This window comes from Mercurialis annua, linkage group LG2 (assembly GCF_937616625.2).
Source record: "Mercurialis annua linkage group LG2, ddMerAnnu1.2, whole genome shotgun sequence".
Taxonomy (NCBI): Eukaryota; Viridiplantae; Streptophyta; class Magnoliopsida; order Malpighiales; family Euphorbiaceae; genus Mercurialis; species Mercurialis annua.
In genome coordinates this window covers 28924444-28948320 of record NC_065571.1, presented here as the reverse complement: position 1 = coordinate 28948320, position 23877 = coordinate 28924444, and the positions used below count along the sequence as shown (strand labels likewise).

At 36.4% G+C, this 23877-nt stretch overlaps 2 long non-coding RNA genes across 2 annotated transcripts; both read left to right on the top strand.

Annotated features, from left to right (window-relative positions):
* The first annotated feature begins 335 nt into the window (after positions 1-335).
* On the top strand, positions 336-1634 carry LOC126670078 (uncharacterized). Its single transcript, XR_007638643.2, has 3 exons — positions 336-486; positions 577-654; positions 1550-1634. It is a non-coding gene; the product is annotated as an uncharacterized LOC126670078 (long non-coding RNA).
* A 15154-nt stretch (positions 1635-16788) lies between these two features.
* On the top strand, positions 16789-18090 carry LOC130015071 (uncharacterized). Its single transcript, XR_008790097.1, has 3 exons — positions 16789-16942; positions 17033-17110; positions 18006-18090. It is a non-coding gene; the product is annotated as an uncharacterized LOC130015071 (long non-coding RNA).
* The last annotated feature ends 5787 nt before the right edge of the window (positions 18091-23877 follow it).

Genomic DNA, 23877 nt, shown 5'->3' with positions numbered 1-23877 from the left:
AATATTCATAAGAGAAAAATAAGGACGAAAAAGTGACGGAAATCGTCGTTTTCGCTAAAATTGGAAAATTGAGCGTTTTAGCCAAAATTTGACAAAATCAATTAACGGAGTTTAAATAATAAGTTTCCAGAAGAGTATTATTTATTTGGACATAAATAATACAAAATTTTGTCGAGATTAAACGATTAAGTGATTTCTGGGCTAAATTGAGTAAAAGAAAAGTTTGGGAATTTAAGTGTAAGGAGGTGGCAACTTCAAGGACCAAAGGAGACATTTTTCAATATTATATATATCACCTCCTTATGATTTAACATCAGCAAAACCCTCATTTCAGCTATCCAAATTCGTTTCTCCCTATCCTCCATTGAAGAACATTAACAAATTTTCAAATTACCATAACTTCTTCGTTTTTGATCCGAATCGAGTGATTCTTGCGGCCACAGAACGAGGAAAGGATCCTCTACTGGATTATGGATTCAATTTGAGGTAATAATCACATTTTATTGTTAGAGTTTCATAGTTATTAGTTTCGGTTTTGATGATTATAAGGGTGATATGAATGTTTGATCATTGTAGTGAAATTGTGAGCTTACATGGTGGATTTTAATGGTGATTCTTGGAGCTAGAACCATTCGGATTTGATTATCAATCAAGGTAAGGATTAATTTCTGGAAATTTATTAATTCTTGATGGATAAATTGGATAAATTTTATGGTTTAGGAGTTGGCAATTTCATGAGTTGATGATGTTTGATAGCTTAAAAGTTGGTGTTGTTATGAATGAAACATTAAATAGGAAATTGACTAAAGTATTTGGCCATGATAAATGTTAGGTGTATAAGAGTTCAAATAATAATGACATGCTCTGATTAAGAGTCAGTAGGACTGAATTGGAGTTGAATTTGATTGAGTATGTTGAATGAAAACTTGGATGGAAAATAATGGTAGTATTCGGCTTAGGTATGAAAACTATGTTCAAATGAGTTTGAAAATATTTTAATCATGGATTTCAAGTGTCTATTGGTGTCTATGGGGTTCTGGCTTGTGTTGATATGAAATCATGATATCGACTAAGGTTTTAGTCTCGACGCAAACTAGTTTGACGTTTTGCACAAAATTGTTGTGCAAAACAGCCTTAGTGCGAGTGTCATATCTTGAGTTGTGTAACTCCAAATTGAGATTCGTTTGTTGGTAAAGAAACTTTAAGATGTTGTTTATAAATTTATAAGTATAAGGTTTTTCTAATTCTGCCTCTAAGATGTTCATTTAGATCAGAACATTTTGTTGTGCAGTCAGCCCTGCAGTTTAAAAACAGCCCCAAGGAAATAATTTATGGGCTAGTTTCCGACACCTTCGAGTGCTAATCTTAGTCCGAGACCTAAATAAAAGTTGTAGGCGACATTATGAACTTTAAGAATGTAATTTTGTTTAGGGGTCAGACAGTTTTAAGTAAACGATTTCAATAGCCGAAGTTGGTTAGAAATCTAGTTTTGGATAAATTTATTATTGCTAGATTTTCATTAATTCGAGTTATTATCGACTTCGCGTAGGCCTAGAGAGGCGACTACCAACGGAAACCGGAACGTATAGAACACGACATCGCTATGCTGTTATTAAAGCGTGTGGATAGCAAGTTGTGAGTATACTTTACTCTCGCTTATTATTACGCTATAAAAATATTATTAAATATTTTATTTATAAGTTATAAAAACACATCGCATTATATAATGATTTGTCGTGATTTGAAATTGTATGAATTAAATGGTTATTCTACCGTGAGATACACGGAATGTGACTTATTATATATATATATATATATATATATATATATATTAATAGTTTATGTTTGATAATTAAATTGTGAATTCATTTATTATATATTTGAGAATGAATTATATATTTGGTGTTGGATCAAATTGTGTAGTGTTTTATTGTTGTTTGTTCTATGTTTGAAATATCGTATATCGTTTATTACTATTTGTTCTATGCTTGAAAATGATGTGTGATCCGAAGAAACAAGCTACCTATTGGGCGTCAATAGATCGTGTGATCACCGGTGTCTATAAGAGTCTAGATACGTGTATATAGATATGTTTGATATGAGCTCATTAAATGTTAATCATAATTGTGATTATAAAGTGGAAGGAGGATTATGTTTGGTAGATACGAGGTAACTCGGTTGAACTATCTCGGGACCCGTATCTAGTGAGTAACTCGGTTGACTTATCTCGGGACTCACACCTTGGGATTAAGCAGTGGCATGAGTAACTCGGTTGAACTATCTCGGGACTATGCCACGTGGTAGCGGTAACTCGGTCGAACTATCTCGGGGCCGTACCACTTGGATTAAAATGATTTGATACGAATACAATACATATTAGGAAAGGTTAGGAGTTTAAGATTTAAGGTTTCTATCGGATCAAATCTTTGTTTGTACTATGGTAACATTATATTTAATAAAATAAATGATTTTCAATTGCGATGTTATTTTTGTGATAATACCGTTAATAAGGTATATCTCACACAGCTTAAGCTGACCCCGTGGTTTTTAAACATTTCAGGTACCTAGACTTGGAGTGACTAGAAGTCCATTGTTTTGCCGGAAGTTTGTTTAACTATGTACAGTCTGACTTCCGCGAACGCTGCAGTAGTACATTGTGTGACCAGTCATGACCTAGGATAATACTATAGTGTTGGCAAATGTTTGTAACTGCTATTGTGTATAACACAAATATTATAACGATGTTGGATTTGCGTAATCAGTGTTTATAAAATGACTAGTAATGTTTTCGTAATTAAATGCTTCCATGTTATAACATAATTGCGAAAAAGTTTTAGTGAATTTCAGGCTTGCTACGGGTTTTGGAACTAAAATTCCCATTCCCTAGCGCGGGTCGTGGCCCTCGATTTTGGGTCGTGACAAAAGTGGTATCAGAGCAGTTGGTCCAGTTACCACTGCCAGTCTGTGAAAAGTGTCTGTTTGACCTTAAGTACCTAGGAACTACTGCATCGTATAGAGTTGAGCCTTATTGACTATATTTGTTTGATTGAATTTACTTGAAGTTATAGGCTATCTATTGCCTAGTAGAACGCATGTGTGAGAGATTTCTTAGGTGTTTAAGTGACAGTGATATGCTTAGATAGTTAGTCAAAATTTAAGTTAGATGGTGCATATCATATATTAAATTATTGGATATTGTGGAAGAGTGGTTTGGACACTATCGTATGATGAAGAATTCTTCTTATTTAGCATATCCAGGCAAAAAGGGAACCCATCTATATGCTGTATGAGAAGAGGATGAAGCGCCTCCTATTTATCAAAATGGATTTCATATAGATACTGACAAACGATAAGGAATTCATCAAAATGTGTTTCACACTAATGTTAGAGGATCACCTAAGAGCCATGGGAACAGGTATATGTCATGGTGACAAATTTTAACAGCTCGGGGTAGGACCATCTTGCCTAAGATGGAAGTTAGTAAGGGAAGTGAGGAAGACCCATCTAAGGAGGATCCAACAGAGGATCCTGATATTGAAGTATTTGGAGGTAGTCAGTTTTGGGCTAAGGTATTTAGGTACCATGACATGAGAGATGAGATAATTCGAAAGGAGAACCAGGCCGAGGCGAGACCAAACAAGTATTCAAGCACAAATAGAATTTTTTCAGGGTACACTTATTATTGAAGCATACACTACTAAGTTTTTGCTTATGGTGGACGCAATGCTTGAGTGTAACTGAGATAATGGAGGAGTCAACATTAAGTTCATTAAGGGATTAGGACCCGGCTTGTGGAGTTATTTGACTATGAGTTGAAATATTTTGGATCATTATCCGTTGGAGCTTGTCAAATAGCTAGTAATTCGAGTGGAACGATGATTTCCTTCAACCTTTTCCTCCCGACGTGAGAGATCGATATTCCCTATACTTAGGAGTAATGATCTTAGTATTTGGCATGACCCTAAATTGGTGCATAAAAATAGAGGCAGTGCTAGACGCGCTAGAGAACGCGAACGTGGCATTGTGACCCGAGAGAGGGGTAAGTCCAATCAGACACCCAATATACAAAATGATTTCTATGTTGTATGCCATACATGTTTGTGTGATTGAAATATTTATATTATTTTGCTCTAATATGCGATTGATTTGATTCACGTGTTTACGTGAATGATATAAACTGTGCGTTGCATATTTTATGTGGTTAATTGCTTTGTTTTGGTATATGATTGATCGTAATTGTGTTTGATCGATGTGGTGTGCATATGATAAATAGTGTATCGTGTAGGCATTGCCTATAGAAATAGATTATGATAAACTGTGTTTATTAGGAATTATCCTATGCATAATTTATAGTATAACAATTGAACGAAAAAACACATAAAATACATATATCGTCAAACGTAATTCCTAATATTACGTTTTATTTATTGCGAAGGATGGTAAGTGATTAGAGAACAAAGATCATTGTGAAGAATCGATATGTATGCCTAAAGGCTACGGGATACAAGTATGTGATCGAAAAGATGGATCGTAAAGATAAATGGAGATTAGAAGATATAGAGTGGGATGTTTGATTTGAAGTGTTGGAGAGGAATAGTTTTGGCTGCGAAACACTTAGGCAAGTGTTAGCAGACGACAAAACTTTCAATATCAAAATCATAATAAACTCCAATAAAAAAATAATAAAAGCCAATAATGTCGCAGAGTGCGTAATCTGGAGGGACTTACGGTTTCGCAAAGGATGTGAAAATCTTATGTTTTTAACGGTGCAATTGGGCTCAGACATTGCATATGGCCAATCATAATCACGTTAGCAATGCATACAATTTTTGTACGAAAAATATTTTTTTCAAAATATAGGTCATGCATCATATTTCTACAACGATGAAAGAAAACATGATTTTATCGAGCAACTCTTTAGTGATGAGAGTTGTCATCACTCTGAGCCACAATTGTACTAGAGTTTTCAAAGAGATTTGAAATCAAATGAAAAGTTTAAAATGGCCGGCCAAACCAATTTAAGGTGATTGGAAATTTTGTTTTGTTTTGTAAGAGAACTCTGATGTAAAGCCCTGCGACAATAAAAAAAAGAACGTATGTGATAAAATGCACCCCAATAAAAGAATTGAGCCTAAATAATAATAAAACGTTATCGAATCGATCGAGATGAGTAGAAAGAGGTGTCGATGAGACACTTATGATTGTACTTACACAAGGGTAAGACGGAGCGAAAGTAAGAAGCTTATAATGAAAAGAACAAAACGTAAAGATCCGAAAAGTATGCGGGATACGAGTGGTATAGAGGAAAATTGGATAATACGCATTTAAAGCTTAATACTCGATTAGAGTAAACAAAGAAAGGGAGTAAAATGTGGGACGATAGGCTATCAGAAAGATACGTTATATGAAGATAAAAGTGAAAATATAAGAGGAAATTGGATTCGGTGAAGCTGTCGACTAAAGGAATTAAATGGATGGATTTGATGTAAATACAAAAATTAACCTTGCTGATAAGTGGAGTACCAGTAAGAGTTTGATAAAAAAATTTACACTTAACCGAGAGTATTTCGCATCGATAAAATTTGAAGGATAATTTGCCTACCTTAGATTAAGAGATAAGATCAAAAATCCTAGAATGAGGTGTATACGAGGATCGAGAAACACAATAAAAAAAGAAAACAAACTCTGTAAAACGATGGTGAAGACGTGACCAGTCTAATATAAGTAATTGACGTCCAAGAGTCGAAATATGAAGAAGGACAGGACATAAAGTAAGTAATGCCTCGCTGTCACGACCCAAAATATTGAGCCGCAACCGGCGCTAGGGAACGGGAGTGGTAGCTCCGGAACCCGTAGCAAGCCTTAAATCACTATTAATTTTTCATAAATAATAAATAAATAACATCAACACAACAGAAGCAAACATATATGACATATATACACAACTATTCACACTAACTATTCTGTTAACCTCGTGGGCTCTAGTTACCGTACTCTGTACGAACTGGCCTCACAGTACTATATACATAAAACACGTATCCTACAAAAGTATAAACAAAACAGCAAGTAATATATATATAACCAAAATCTGCTGCTGTCTAGGCTACTCTCTGTCGACGCAGGACCACTACTGCAGCATTCACAGAAGTCAGAGAACTATACATACATAGCTGACTTCTGGATTCCAAAATCGGCTTCTAGCTAAGTCCACACCCTAAGTACCTGAAAGACATCAAAAGTGAGGGGTCATTATTTGGGAAAATACTGAGTGAGTGAGCACATTACTAATAGTATAGTCAAAACATAACATCGCATACGATAAAACATATCAGTAGTATCAATAATCGATATCAAAATATAATATAACGTGCTATCATATAATCCAAGTATTAGATCCGATTGAAACCCCATTCACAATACTCAATACGATCTATAGTTTCATACGATTCATAACGATAAATTTCAATTCGATCGATCCGATGGGTAGGGTCCCGAGATAATTCAACCGAGTTAAACCACTACCGTCTCTTAATCCCAAGGTGTGGGTCCCGAGATAGTTCAACCGAGTTAAACCCACAGGATACGGGTCCCGAGATAGTTCAACCGAGTTAAACCTCGTATCCCATTCGATATACTTATTCCAACTTCGATACGATACGATTCAATATACGATGTTAGATATTCGATATAATTCTACGACACGATAACAATCTAGACATGCTAGACTGGCATACTTACCGGTTATCACACAGTCCTATTGACGCCCAATAGGTAGCACGTTTCCTCGGATCACACACTGGTTTCAAAACTATAATAATTCGATAAACGATATAATAATCGATAATAACAATAAACGATAGTCGATAAAAGAAATTCGATAAGCTATATATCAAATCATATACTATGCAATGTGCTTATTCATAATATATCAAAATAATAAATTTTAAATAACAATACACAAAAGTAAAGTGCCACTCACAGAAACCGCTATTCAATCAATGACTTGGTCGATGAAATGATATGCTCTCGGTAGCCCACGTCTGGTGCCCTCACTGCTAGCTTGTACGTCTGATACATATTAATTAACGTTTAATAATTAGATAATAACCTCGTGTTTTCAGACGTATAATAATTTTAAATCTTAGGTTTAAGTTGATTAGATTCCACTTCTAGTTTGCTTGAAAACTCGATGATCCTTAGTCGTACTTACAACTTATCGAGTACTATTCCTCGTACTTGGGAATTATATAATTTTCTTAACTGAATTCTTACTTATCACATTAACATTCATTTCTAGAATGTTTTATATCCATTTCAAGACATTTGACTGAGTTTCACACCCAAATAAAGCTATCGAATGCTATTTTTCACTCACGGAAGTTCCACGGAGGTTTTGGTCGAGGTAGGGCACGTCGTGCCAGCTTGGCACGTCGTGCCCTTCAATTTTTGTGTGCACGTCGTGCACCCCTTATGGTGCACGTCGCGCACCAGCACGACGTGCTGATTTTCAGCACGTCGTGCACCCCTTTCAGGTGCGACGTTTTGACGGATTCCGGCCGTTTCCGAAGCCCCAAATCACCCTTAATTCATACCAATTCATATCCAATTCATTTTAATCCATAATTCATCATTTTACAGTTCAAAAACATCAAAAACAACTCGATTTCTATCCGAACGATTCGAACGTTATGTTTTATACCAAACAGCCCATAAAAACACCATTTCACCATCAAAAATCGAAATCTTACCTTGATATGATGCTTAAGATTTATAGAGGATTCAATTTCGAAAAGATCGCCGCGAAAATCGTCCGAAACGGACGCCGAACGGAGAAACCGTAGCTTGACGATGGTCAGAAGCGCAATAAGGAAACGATGAAGTTTGAACTCTCTGGATCTTTCTCTTATTCTTCATTCATATGATTTCCTATTTATATCATGGCTAAAATTCCTCTTTGATCCTTGTTCTCTTTAATTAACACAATTCGTCCTTTAAACTTTTCTTTTATTCGATTTAGTCCATAACTAAATCGTTAACTTCTTTTATTATAACTTATACGTATTATTTATACCCGATAAATAATACGAAGCTCGATATTAATACTTTCCCGTCAAAACTTATAAATTTCCATTTTCGACACAAAGTGGCTAAATTACCACTTTGGTCCCTGCACTTTATTTTGGGCTTTTCTTGACATTTTTCCTTTTTATTCCAATTCTAACTTTAGAATTGATATATAACCTTAACTTCCTCATAATTAATTTCCCAAAACCGACCTACTTGAAATTTATTTACTTTATTTTTATTAGAAATCCTTCCGATTTCGCCATTCTGGCGATTCCAAACTAGACACGTGGTCCAATTAGCTAATTAATTATTTTGGGGTATTACATTCTTCCCTCCTTATAAAAATTCTTCCTCAAATTTTCATAAAACTTGTTAAGACCTTATAAATGTCCTTACACTTTCTTCAGTGTTCATTAGTACATTTTAGTTGCAGCTTTTTCTCTTACATAACTCATAGCTTTTCATACACATCTATAAATTCATACTTGTCGCTAATCAATTTTCTATCCAATTCACAATAGCTGCCTGCTGTTATATCGTTGAGAATTCTCTTATTGGTACTTTTGTCTCATCTGTTGTCTTTCCCGAAATAGAATAGTTCTTGGACGTATTCTTGATGTCGTAGTCTCTGCGTCATTATCACATGGTTGTCACCTTTGTTCCTTATCAACCAATTTCTTTCCACTGGCATCCTGGTTATCACCTTCGCTGTCTCTTAATATCGATAAGTCTGATACATCCTTCACTATTTTCAATTTCTCCTTCTTTTGCTTCGTTAAGCTATCGTGAGCTTCACGCCATTCTATTGGTCGTGATCCTTAGTTCTTTACCATTATCTTAGACACGTCATTCATGTTACTTCCGATCGTATAGCTTGTACAGTCTCCCTTGTTCACTAATACTACTCATATTCTTATACCCTTCACTTTCACCTAATTGCTCCTTTGAAGTTTACCTCAAATCTCTAATTGACTTTTCATTCAACGATGTTCTTCCTTTACGTCACAGTTCCTTATTCAAGATGACCTCATAAGAATCTTATATGCTTCTTTAGCATTTAACTATTTCGAGAACTTTTCTCGTTAATTAGCTTTCGCTTAAGTTCTTTCTTATCTTTAACTTTTAACTAACTTCATCTTTAACTTTCATCCTCAACGGATTCATTAGATCCTTAATAACTTATTTATTTCCTTAATCGTCATTCTTTCCTACCATATAATCAACTTCCTCTCTCGTCTTATACTTCTTCTTCTTACTTCTGACTAGCTTCATAACTTTATTCTCATTCTTCAAGGTATCATCTTAATACTAATTGCGATTATTTCTTAATTTGTCCTTTTTAAATAACTTGATTTCTTTGTACTAGCATCATCTCTTGTCCTTATGACATCATCTCTCGTCCTTATGACATCATGGTCTCTTGGATATAGTTTACTCCTATCTGTTCCATAGCAATGAGTATCATCTTATCCTTTATTTACTGTGTCCATTATGTACTTCCTTCATTTATAATACCCCCATTATTGCTGTTCTATTCTGGTAATCCTTCTGACGCATCTCTAAAACTTTTCATGTCTCTAATCATCTTGTAAAATTTTGAGGGTATATGAGTTTCCTCATTATACTTTCTTTCGTCTAGCACGACTCTCTGTCATTTCATCCTTTGTTTAAATATTGCCAGTGCATCGCATTTTACCTGCGTATGTTCTCCGGCGATAACTCCTCATTCATATTCTGCTTTAGCTTTATTAGCCTTGTTGCAATTAATCATTATATGACTTTATTCTGTAATTAGGGTTTATTTTACAATTTTAGTCTTATATATTAAGAATCTTTCACTATTTGTCGCAGGGCTTTATATCCGAGTTTACTTACTGAACAAAACGATTTTTAAAACTTCTTTTGGCTGCGCAGCTCTTTCTAATTCACTTTTTATAAATCGTTTGAAATCATTAGTACAATTGTAGCTCAGAGTGATGACATCTCTCATCACCAAAGAGTAGCTCAAAATTGCATTTTTCCTCATTATTGTAAAGATATGATGCATGATCTACATTTTGAAAATCATTTTCTTATGCATTCCTATCGTGATTATGCAATATCACATGCGATGTCTGAGAACAATTGTACCTTGAAAAATCATAAAAACTTTCAAAATTTTCATAAAATCGTAAGTTTACTCTAGATTATACGCTCTGCGACTATTAACGGCTTTCTTTATACTTATTGGGTATATTTCAAATTTTTGTATTGCTGTCATTTTCTGTTATTTACAGACTGTTCTTCTGTCACATCACTTCTTTCTCCATATTTCCGATAATTCAATTCAATTCAAAATTTTATACTGCTGTAATCACCACATCCACTTCTGCAACATTCTATACTACATCATATACGGATGCAGGTACCGATGTTCCACATCGATTTCCTCTTCTAGTAATATATCTTTTCCTTTACAGTTTCTAGAACTTAATATAGGAATTACGTTCACTACAAATATATTATATAGTGTGTATTATATTATTGTTTTGGTAAGTTAATGTTTATATATTCTTTTATTAGGCGCGTGTTTAATAACAACGCTTCCTATAGGTTCTCGCTTTCCGAAGTATTATTTTATAGGCATTTCCTATTACTGACATTCTATTATGCAATACAGCAAACATATATACACAGTAATGCAAACACATAAACATAATACTCAAAGCATATAAATCGCTAATACCTGGAGGTGCCTGATGCGGAACGCTAGGTTCTCTAATAACTACGCCTGTGTGTCGGCCCCTAAGCGTTCTACCTGAGTTTCTTCCGCCTCTTTGCACGAAGTAAGGGTTAGTTCTAATTCTGGAGGACGTGCTGACGTAGTCTGGGTGGTACTCGCGTCTAAAGTAAAAGGGTCGTACTGGATCGCCCGCCCACTCATGCTCAGTTTCGATCCTACGGGCCATCGTAGTGAGTGTCCCAAAATGCTCACCTACGTACTCATACAACTCACCAAACTCAGGTCCTAAACCTTGGACATATCTACGGTTGATGGTTCTGTTGTTTTCGTTCAGATCAGGAACTCCCTCAACCATTCGCAGAAAATCAGTAGAATACATTCCTACTGTTAACGTTCCTCGAGAAAAGGAGCGCATATGTCTCCTGACTTGGTCTAGAGCTATCTGTGCCTGACCATTTGCTATGTCTGCATCTTCTCTCAGGTCACGATATCTCTGCACTCTCGACCAGAAATGCTCACTTCTGTATTGTTCAACGTCTGATTCCTCTAATTGTTCTTCTTCTTCATACTCTTCCTCCTGAGGATATTCTTCTTCTGCCTCTTATTCTAATTCTTCTTCTGGATCCTCCTCAGGATCCTCCTCCGGATCTTCTTCAGTGTCCTCTTCCGGATCTTCCTCCGGTTCCTCTTCATCTTCTTCGCTATATTCTATCTCCGGCAAATGTACTCTAGCTCTATTTCCAGAAGAACTACCTATCTCCGACACAGACATATAGCCATTCTGATATACTTCTGGCGATGTTCTAGTATTTGCGTCGAATCCGTTCTGATGGACCCCAGATGGTTCGCCTACTTCATTGTGAAATCCATTTTGAAATATAGGAGGCGCTTCCTCCCGTTCTTCCTCAGCATGCGACTGAGCTCCGTTTTACCCAGACATGCTGAAAAGAAACAATTTCAAACATAAGCGATCATCTGAGCCCATTTCCACACGCAATTCCAATATCAATTAATAAAATGATGTAAACATTTAGCACTTAATCCAGCCGCACGTAGTTCGTGATTAAACAATCACTTAACAATCCCAGTGCAAGTTTTAATTACTTAGTTATCTCAGTCGTTCGTATATACAGATGCTAATCACCTACTAGCTTAGTAGCACTGATTCGCACGCGCTATACTACATATAACTAATGCATATATCACACAATTACATACAACTAAGGTCCGACTCTTGCTGCAGTAGTTCCTAGGTTTACTTACTGACAGAATACTTCCAGTCAAACAGACAATTAGACAAATCTGGCAGTGGTAATTGTCCAACTGCTCTCAAACAAATATCAAAATAAACTTGCATTGGTAACTGGACCAACTGCTCTGATACCAACATTGTCACGACCCAAAATATTGAGCCGCAACCGGCGCTAGGGAACGGGAGTGGTAGCTCCGGAACCCGTAGCAAGCCTTAAATCACTATTAATTTTTCATAAATAATAAATAAATAACATCAACACAACAGAAGCAAACATATATAACATATATACACAACTATTCACACTAACTATTCTATTAACCTCGTGGGCTCTAGTTACCGTACTCTGTACTAACTGGCCTCACGGTACTATATACATAAAACACGTAGCCTACAAAAGTATAAATAAAACAGCAAGTAATATATATATAACCAAAATCTACTGCTGTCTAGGCTACTCTCTGTCGACGCAGGACCACTACTGCAGCATTCACAGAAGTCAGAGAACTATACATACATAGCTGACTTCTGGATTCCAAAATCGGCTTCTAGCTAAGTCCACACCCTAAGTACCTGAAAGACATCAAAAGTGAGGGGTCAGTATTTGGGAAAATACTGAGTGAGTGAGCACATTACTAATAGCATGGTCAAAACATAACATCGCATATAATAAAACATATCAGTAGTATCAATAATCGATATCAAAATATAATATAACGTGCTATCATATAATCCAAGTATTAGATCCGATTGAAACCCCATTCACGATACTCAATACGATCTATAGTTTCATACGAATCATAACGATAAATATCAATTCGATCGATCCGATGGGTAGGGTCTCGAGATAATTCAACCGAGTTAAACCACTACCGTCTCTTAATCCCAAGGTGTGGGTCCCGAGATAGTTCAACCGAGTTAAACCCACATGATACGGGTCCCGAGATAGTTCAACCGAGTTAAACCTCGTATCCCATTCGATATACTTATTCCAACTTCGATACGATATGATACGATTCAATATACGATGTTAGATATTCGATATAATTATACGACACGATAACAATCTAGACACGCTAGACTGACATACTTACCGGTGATCACACAGTCCTATTGACGCCCAATAGGTAGCCCGTTTCCTCGGATCACACACTGGTTTCAAAACTATAATAATTCGATAAACGATATAATAATCGATAATAACAATAAACGATAGTCGATAAAAGCAATTCGATAAGCTATATATCAAATCATATACTATGCGATGTGCTTATTCATAATATATCAAAATAATAAATTTTAAATAACAATACACAAAAGTAAAGTGCCACTCACAGAAACCGCTATCCAATCAATGACGTGGTCGATGAAATGATATGCTCTCGCTAGCCCACGTCTGGTGCCCTCACTGCTCGCTTGTACGTCCGATACATATTAATTAACGTTTAATAATTAGATGATAACCTCGTGTTTTCACACGTATAATACTTTTAAATCTTAGGTTTAAGTTGATTAGATTTCACTTCTAGTTTGCTTGAAAACTCGATGATCCTTAGTCGTACTTAAGACTTATCGAGTACTATTCCTCGTACTTGGGAATTATATAATTTTCTTAATTGAATTCTTACGTATCACATTAACATTCATTTATATAACGTTTTATATCCAATTCAAGACATTTGACTGAGTTTCACACCCAAATCAAGCTATCGGATGCTATTTTTCACTCACGGAAGTTCCACGGAGGTTCTGGTAGAGGTAGGGCACGTCGTGCCAGCTTGGCACATCGTGCCCTTCAATTTTTGTGAAGGGCATGTCGTGCCCTTCATGGTGCACGTCGTGCACCCCTTGTGGTGCACGTCGCGCACCCTGTGGTGCACGTCGCGCACCCTGTGGTGCACGTCGCGCACCAGCACGACATGCTGATTTTCAGCACGTCGTGCACCCATTTCGGGTGCGACGTATTGACGAATTCCGGCCGTTTCCGAAGCGCCAAATCACCCATTATTCATACCAATTCATACCCAATTCATTTTAATCGATAATTCATCATTTTACAGTTCAAAAACATCAAAAACAACTCGATTTCTATCCGAACGATTCGAACGTTACGTTTTATACCAAACAGCCCATAAAAACACCATTTCACCATCAAAAACCGAAATCTTACCTTGATATGATGCTTAAGATTGATAGAGGATTCAATTTCGAAAAGATCGTCGCAAAAATCGTCCGAAACGGACGCCGAACGGAGAAACCGTAGCTTGACGATGGTGAGAAGCGTAATAAGGAAACGATGAAGTTTGAACTCTCTGGATCTTTCTCTTATTCTTCACTCATATTATTTCCTATTTATATCATGGCTAAAATGGCTCTTTTATCCTTGTTCTCTTTAATTAACACAATTCGTCCTTTAAACTTTTCTTTTATTCGATTTAGTCCATAACTAAATCGTTAACTTCTTTTATTATAACTTATACGTATTATTTATACCCGATAAATAATACGAAGCTCGATATTAATACTTTCCCATCAAAACTTATAAATTTCCATTTTCGACACAAAGTGGCTAAATTGCCACTTTGGTCCCTGCATTTTATTTTGGGCTTTTCTTGACATTTTTCCTTTTTATTCCAATTCTAACTTTAGAATTGAAATATAACCTTAACTTCCTCATAATTAATTTCCCAAAACCGACCTACTTGAAATTTATTTACTTTATTTTTATTAGAAATCCTTCCGATTTCGCCATTCTGGCGATTCCAAACTAGACACGTGGTCCAATTAGCTAATTAATTATTTTGGGGTATTACACTCGCGTGCATTCGACTTCATGAAATTCAACACCAGGAGGCCATGAAGAGAGCGATTGGTATAAAAGGAAAGGTATTCCTATATACCATAAGACATCGATAAGAATGTCATATATAAGTATGTACATAAATGGATACGAGGAAGACAGAAAACATCAAGAAAGATAACGTTAGACTTTGATAAACTCCAAAGTTATGCAATGCGAAAAGGAAAAAAAGATTATCAAAAGTATACCTGAATAGACAACGGGAAGGTAGGTAACAATGCTACCAAAAGACGATTTTTGGTACAAAAGTTATTAAGGATGCGAAACCTCGTTGAAAGAAAGTAAAATGAGAATGAACTTCGAGATAAAGTGAAGAATCAAACTTATACTCTACAAGAAGAGTATAAGTGAATACTAAAGGGCGCAGATTCTAATTTGCCCACGAGCCCACGTTGTGAGCTGTGTTTGGACCTCAAAACACGATTATTACTAATCGAAACAAATGGATATAAGTAGATTGTATTGCATAGGTTGAATTTGGATAATTCAATCAAGGCATTGCTAAATTAAATTGGTTGTATTTAAACCTTAAGAGTGAGTGAAGAATACGAAATTAAGGGAAAAATAAAAGTGTTGAGAAGGTGTCAACTTTGAGGACGTTTCTGAAAGTCAAGGAAATCTCGAAAATAGGTCGAGTCTCACTGAAAGTTGTAGACAAGATGATAAAATATGGGAATGCTGAATTAAATTCAGCTTAAGACATTTTTAGACATTTGGTTTATCGACTTAAACAGCGGCCTAAAGGACTTGCAAGTGCAATTCCAAAGCTACCTCATGGAAGCAATTTCAGTGCAAGTTTTCGACATCGTCGAGGATTATTTTGAACTCGATGTTCAAATGAAATTTGAAGATGGCATTGAAGACTATAAGACTTCCAACTTTGTTAAACAAACGAGCTACTCGAAAAAAGCAATTTTAAGGGTCAAAGTTGACCAGAAGAGCAATTTTGGATAAGTTAAAATTAACTTAAAACATTAAGTTATTCAATTAAATTGTTCTAAATTAATCAAATTAAGATTTTGATTAATAAATAAAGGACAATATAAGGACGTTTAAAAGTTGTATCAAGTACGATACAAAAGAGATACGACGACTAAAGTACCGCGGAGGAGCAACAAGTCTACGCGTGACAGAAATCACGAAGAAAAACGTATAAGAAGATAATAGGAAGTTTACCTAAGAAGGTAATTAAAGTATAGAAAAATTCGAGGACGAATTTTTATAAGGGGGGGAGAATGTAATACCCCGTACGTTTGACGTTGCCAAAGTGGGCAACGCAATTTAAATTAGTGGTCAAAGCGACTAGAAAAGGAAGTTAGCGAAGAAATTAAGTAATTAAGGACGAGGATAGGTCGATATTGAAATTTAAAGAAGGAATTTCAATATTTGTAATGCCTAAAATAATTAAAAGGGACTAAGGAAAAGTTGGAATTAAAAATAAGATTAAGTCCCCGAGAAATTAGAAAATGGAATTTTATTGCCCGAAAAATATTAAATAAATAAATTATTGACGGGAATCAGTAATTAAGAAAATAATATTGATAATTTGGATATCAATATTCATAATAGAAAAATAAGGACGAAAAAGTGACGGAAATCGTCGTTTTCGCTAAAATTAAAAAATTGAGCGTTTTAGCCAAAATTTGACAAAATCGATTAACGGGGTTTAAATAATAAGTTGGCGGAAGAGTATTAATTATTTGGACATAAATAATACAAAATTTTGTCGAGATTAAACGATTAAGTGATTTCTGGGCTAAATTGAGCAAAAGAAAAGCTTGGGAATTTAAGTGTAAGGAGGTGGCAACTTCAAGGACCAAAGGAGACATTTTCCAATATTATATATATCACCTCCTTATGATTTAACATCAGCAAAACCCTCATTTCAGCTAGCAAAATTCGTTTCTCCCCATCCTCCATTGAAGAACATTAACAAATTTTCAAATTACCATAACTTCTTCGTTTTTGATCCGAATCGAGTGATTCTTGCGGCCACGGAACAAGGAAAGGATCCTCTACTGGATTATGGATTCAATTTGAGGTAAGAATCTCATTTTATAATTAGGGTTTCATAGTTATTAGTTTCGGTTTTGATGATTATAAGGGTGATATGAATGTTTGATCATTGTAGTGAAATTGTGAGCTTACATGGTGGATTTTAATGGTGATTCTTGAAGCTAGAACCATTCGGATTTGATTATCAATCAAGGTAAGGATTAATTTCTGGAAATTTATTAATTCTTGATGGATAAATTGGATAAATTTTATAGCTTAGGAGTTGGCAATTTCATGAGTTGATAATGTTTGATAGCTTAAAAGCTGGTGTTGTTATGAATGAAACATTGGATAGGAAATTGACTAAAGTATTTGGCCATGATAAATGTTAGGTGTATAAGAGTTCAAATAATAATTACATGCTCTGATTAAGAGTCAGTAGGGCTGAATTGGAGTTGAATTTGATTGAGTATGTTGAATGAAAACTTGGATGAAAAATAATGGTAGTATTCGGCTTAGGTATGAAAACCATGTTCAAATGAGTTTGAAAATATTTTAATCATGGATTTTAAGTGTCTATTGGTGTGTATGGGGGTTTGGCTTGTGGTGATATGAAATCATGATATCGATTAAGGTTTTAGTCTCGACGCAAACTAGTTTGACGTTTTGCACAATATTGTTGTGCAAAACAGCCTTAGTGCGAGGGTCATATCTTGAGTTGTGTAACTCCAAATTGAGCTCCGTTTGTTGGTAAAGAAACTTTAAGATGTTGTCTATAATTTTCTAAGGATAAGGTTATTATAATTCTGCCTCTAAGATGTTCATTTAGAGCAGAACATTTTGTTGTGCAGTCAGCCCTGCAGTTTAAAAACAGCCCCAAGGAAATAATTTATGGGATAGTTTCCGACACCTTCGAGTGCTAATCTTAGTCTGAGACCTAAATAAAAGTTGTAGGCGACATTATAAACTTTAAGAATGTAATTTTATTTAGGGGTTAGACTATTTTAAGTAAACGATTTCGATAGCCGAAGTTGGCTAGAAATCTAGTTTTGGATAAATTTATTATTGCTAGATTTTCATTAATTCGAGTTATTATCGACTTCGCGTAGGCCTAGAGAGGCGAATACCAACGGGAACTGGAACGTATAGAACACGACATCGCTATGCTGTTATTAAAGCGTGTGGATAGCAAGTTGTGAGTATACTTTACTCTCGCGTATTATTACGCTATAAAAATATTATTAAATATTTTATTTATAAGTTATAAAAACACATCGCATTATATAATGATTTGTCGTGATTTGAAATTGTATGAATTAAATGGTTATTCTACCGTGAGATACACGGAATGTGACTTATTATATATATATATTATATATATTAATAGTTTATGTTTGATAATTAAATTGTGAATTCATTTATTATATATTTGAGAATGAATTATATATTTGGTGTTGGATCAAATTGTGTAGTGTTTTGTTGTTGTTTGTTCTATGTTTGAAATATCGTATATCGTTTATTACTATTTGTTCTATGCTTGAAAATGATGTGTGATCCGAAGAAACAAGATACATATTGGGCGTCAATAGGCCGTGTGATCACCGGTGTCTAGATACGTGTATATAGAAATGTTTGATATGAGCTCATTAAATGTTAATCATAATTGTGATTATAAAGTGGAAGGAGGATTATGTTTGGTAGATACGAGGTCACTCGGTTGAACTATCTCGAGACCCGTATCTAGTGAGTAGCTCGATTGAATTATCTCGGGACTCACACCTTGGGATTAAGCAGTGGCATGAGTAACTCGGTTTAACTATCTCGGAACTATGCCACATGGTAGCGGTAACTCAGTCGAACTATCTCGGGACCGTACCACTTGGATTAAAATAATTTGATACCAATATGATACATATTAGGAAAAGTTAGGAGTTTAAGATTTAAGGTTTCTATCAGATCAAATCTTTGTTTGTAATATAATAACATTATATTTAATTAAATAAATGATTTTCAATTGCGATGTTATTTTTGTGATAATACCGTTAGTAAGGTATATCTCACTCAGGTTAAGCTGACCCCGTGGTTTTTAAACATTTCAGGTACCTAGACTTGGAGTGACTAGAAGTTCATTATTTTGCCGGAAGTTTGTTTAACTATGTACAGTCTGACTTCCGCGAACGCTGCAGTAGTACATTGTGTGACCAGTCATGACCTAGGATAATATTATAGTGTTGGCAAATGTTTATAACTGCTATTGTGTATAACACAAATATTATAACGATGTTGGATTTGCGTAATCAGTGTTTATAAAATGACTAGTAATGTTTTCGTAATTAAATGCTTCCGTGTTATAACATAATTGCGAAAAAGTTTTAGTGAATTTCATGCTTGCTACGGGTTTTAGAACTAAAATTCTCATTCCCTAGCGCTGGTCGCGGCCCTCGATTTTGGGTCGTGACACGGAACTATTAAACAAATTTTTTACGCGGTATTACATTCTTCCCAACTTAATAAAAATTCGCCCACGAATTTAAACACAACCAAATAAACATAACAACACACCAAGTACATAAACAAACGCAAAACACGTAAACAATGATACAGGTACCTCAAGAAAAGAGGAAAGGAAAACGTTTCCGTATATCGGACTCTGTCTCCCAAGTGCACTCCTCAACAGAATGATTCCGCCACAGAACTTTGACCATCGGAATCTCCTTGTTCCGTAACCTGCGCACTTGCGTATCGATAATATCAACTGGTTATTCCTCATAGGACAGCTCCTGGTCAATCTCAACACTCTGAGGCACAATCACATGTGAAGGATCTGAGATGCACTTTCTCATCATAGAAACATGGAATACAGAGTGCACTAAAGACATGTCTGGCGGCAGAACCAGACGATAAGTCACATTTCCAATCCTCTCTGAAATCTCATAAGGACCAACGTACCTTGGTTCCAATTTCCCCTTGACACTAAAACGAACCACACCTTTCATAGGCAAAACCCGAAGAAACACAAAATCTCCCTCCTGAAACTCGATGTCTTTTCTCTTTCGATCAGCATAACTCTTATGCCGACTAAAAGCTGTCTCCAACCTTCGTTCAATCATAGGTAGCTTCTCTGAGGTAATCTGAATAATCTCAGCACCAGACAACTCCCGCTCGCCGACCTCTTCCCAGCAGATAGGAGATCGACACTTGTGTTCGTACAGAGCCTCATAAGGTGCCATCTCAATGCTCGCATGGTAACTGTTGCTGTATGAAAACTCAATCAACGGAAAATGAGTATCCCAGCTACCTGAAAATCAAGAATGCACATCCTGAGCATATCCTCCAACGTCTGTATTGTCACGACCCAATTTCATGGATCGCGACCGGCGCTAGGGTATGGGTATGGTCGTACCAAAACCCGTAGCAAGCCTCGCGGATAACCTTAAATACAAATAAACCTGCAAGAAAACCAATGCTCGGGGGCAACCGACACTCCAACCTAGGTCTAGCAGTTTATATAACAACTTAAATAATAAATTAAATATCTGAAATGCTTGGCTAAAACCCGAGACTGAACAACCTTCCTTATATTTATATATATAGATATAAACCAAAGTATAACATGCCAAAGTTAATAACAAAACAATCGGACCAATCCGACAACTAACATAAGATATCCATAATAAATAAACTAGCTCTACTGCGGTCTAAGAGTTTAAATTAGCTGACTAGTTTAAACAGCATAAAAACCTCCGAGGAATCAAAAAATCGGAGATCGACCAACTCTCTCAAATCATAACCCTGGAAAAATTGGGAAAACAACGGGGTCAGATATACTGAGATGAGTTCATAATGCTATTTACATTTATTAAGTTTAAAACCCTTAAAACAAATCCTTTTATACTAATATATATTCGATTATGGAAAAGCAGTATTGAAATGAAATCCCAAAGTATTTAACCCAAAGTAGATGGGAACAAATCCTCATCGATTCCAAAGTAGGCCAGACATTAGTCAGTCAATCCCAAAGTAGTTACTGGTGCACGCAGTCTCGATACAAGCCTATCGAGTAGCTCGTTTCAATCCAGATCCATAATCCTTAAAACAGTTCGCAAACAGTTGTAATACTAAAATAATTTGTGGTACTTAATAAAGCGGTAAATAACACTACAAACTCACTGCTTGCTTATCCACGTGATAATCTTGGCAAACAGCTAACCCTGCGTAGACTCCGAAGCACGAGCATTCGACGGGTCTAAAACAAGGTATAAGTTAAAATCACATCAACCCCTAACTCTAAGAATACTAGACACCACATAGAACTAGTATCTCAAACAACAACCAAGGTACAAGCCAAAGTAAATGCCACAGCATAACATTCATACATATACAATCCATTTCCAAAGTAATTCCAAAGCATAACAACAAGTTAAGCACAATTGAGTTCCCCTTTGAAAACATAATCCGGAAGCTTATATAACTTGAAATCCTTAAAATCAAGTGAAATCCCAAAGTAGTGAATTAGCCTTCAAGCTTAATCTCACATGTTGGACGACCCAAGTCTATCCCGACCCAAAGATACCAAAGTAAACCAAAGTATGAATCCGGAACCTTTAAATTAAATCGTTATACATTTGAAAACCATGAAACCCAACATAACTTTACAAAAACGATTCACTTAAACAACATGCTTAGTACTAGCCACGAATGGCCAAATCACCCAAAGTAGACACAGGCGTGCCAAAACACTTAAATAGGTTTAATAAGGATTTAAATATGCATTTAAATCTATAAACTCAGATCTGAAAATGGAGAAACCAATTCATCCATTTATATGGCACACATCGTCATCTCATGTAAAACTTACACGAAACAAATCCAACGATCTTTAAACATTGTCAACATGTTACAAACATCCAACACATCCTTAAATCGCCTATGGGCAGCATCTAGGGTCTAAGAACAACAATCGAATCAACCAAAGTATAAACGTGCATTACAAGTCAATTAAACAACCTTAGATCCACCAAACATGCCAACCAATAAAGGATTGATTCAATCATACTATGTCAGCCCTAAACATGTATTTCCAGCCATAAATCATCACACCAAAACAGTGAATAAAACATGCCAAGATCATACCAAGAATATAGCACAAAACCTAGCAATTGATTCCATGAAACCTTAGTAAGAATTCAATGCAAGCATGATAACCTAATCATAACAACCTATAATCAGATTACACAAAGAAAAGCAGTAGGTAACATCAATATAGTAACCTAACAACAAATCGAAAAAGCAATAACAAGTTTAAGCGAGAGAAACGGCACATACCATGACAATAACTATGAACCAAATCAAGAAGAAATGAGATCAGGTTAGGTCAGCCCCCTCTAACACCCAAAGTTGCTGGAAATCAAGAATTGAATAATGAGGAATCGAAACTAACGATAGATCAATGATTAAATAAAAGAGAATTTGTGCGAATCACTTACCGAAGCAAAAATTGAGAGGGAAAGATGAAACAAGGATCATTCTCAGAGAGTATTTGTGTTTAGGGTTCGGCTAGGGTTTGTAAAAACTGAATGAGAGCGTTTAAAATTAGATAAGGGGTCAATTAATAGTCCCCGCGCCGAAACCGACAGGTAGGGCGCGATGGCGGGCGCGTCGCGAGGCGCGACGGGCCATCGCTCCCTAAGAAAACGTTTTTAAAGGGAGGGCGCGATGCGAGGCGCGCCAGCCTCATCGCTCCCTCCAACGCGCCTAAGGGAAAACAGAAGGCGCGATGCGACGCGCGCCGGCCTCGTCGCGCCTTCGCTCTAAGGCCCGAATTGGGCCTGAAACAAGGCCCCGAACTCACAGACCCGCTTCCAAACTCAAACATGCACTTGCACGGGGCTAACGGAAAACAAAAACGATCAATACGGCGACGGAAACTCAAATGAAAATACAGGATATTACATGAATAGTCCTCTCAGACTGACCGTCAGTTTGAGGATGAAAAGCTATACTGAAGTCCTAATGATAACCTAAGGACTCCTGCAACGCTTTCCAGAACCTCAAAGTAAAAACAGAACCTCTGTCAGAAACAATCAAAACCGGTACACCATGCAAACTGTCAATCCTGTTAATGTACAACTGAGCCAACTTCGAAGCAAGATATGAAACCTTGATTGGAATGAAATGAGCTTACTTGGTCATACGGTCAACTATCACCCAAATGGAGTCGTACCCCTGTCATGTACGTGGTAAACCAACCACAAAATCCTTGGCAATCCGCTCCCACTTCCACTCTGGAATAGGTAGTGGCTGCACATAGCCAAAAGATCTCTGATGTTCCTGCTTCACCTGCTGGCAAGTCAGACACTTGGAAACGTACTCTGCAACATCCTTCTTCATTCCGCTCCATCAATAGGTACCCTTGAGGTCATGGCACATCTTGGTAAATCCCGGATGAACACTGTAAGCTGATCTATGCGCTTCCTCCTGAATCTGGTCTCTCAAACCATCTGAATCAGGCCCCACAGTCTAGAACCAAACCTGATTACTCCGTCAACAAAAACAAACTTGGAATTCCCATCCAGATGGATCTCATCCATAATCCGTTTCAATTGTGGATCCTCATCTTGTAAAGCTTTAATCCTATCAATCAAAACCGGTTACACATGCAGATGTGCGAACAAACTATCGTTCTGAGAAACTCGAAAACCATAGCTCGAAGCTATCAAACCATGCCACTCTCGAACCATGGGTCTACGCCCAACCTTAGAAATATGGGCCAAACTGCCTGTAATACCCCGTGTTTTCCGTTTATATTTCTGATGGTTGTTCCTTCGTTTCATCTTCCGTATCTCGCGTGTTTGGGCTCGATTAGTCCATTTTTGAAGTTCGGAATCAGATTCGCTTCTTCGCCGGGCTCGGGGACCATTTTAGGCCTGATTTATAATTTATGCCTGCAGGGCGCGACGGAAGGCGCGGCAGGGCCATCGC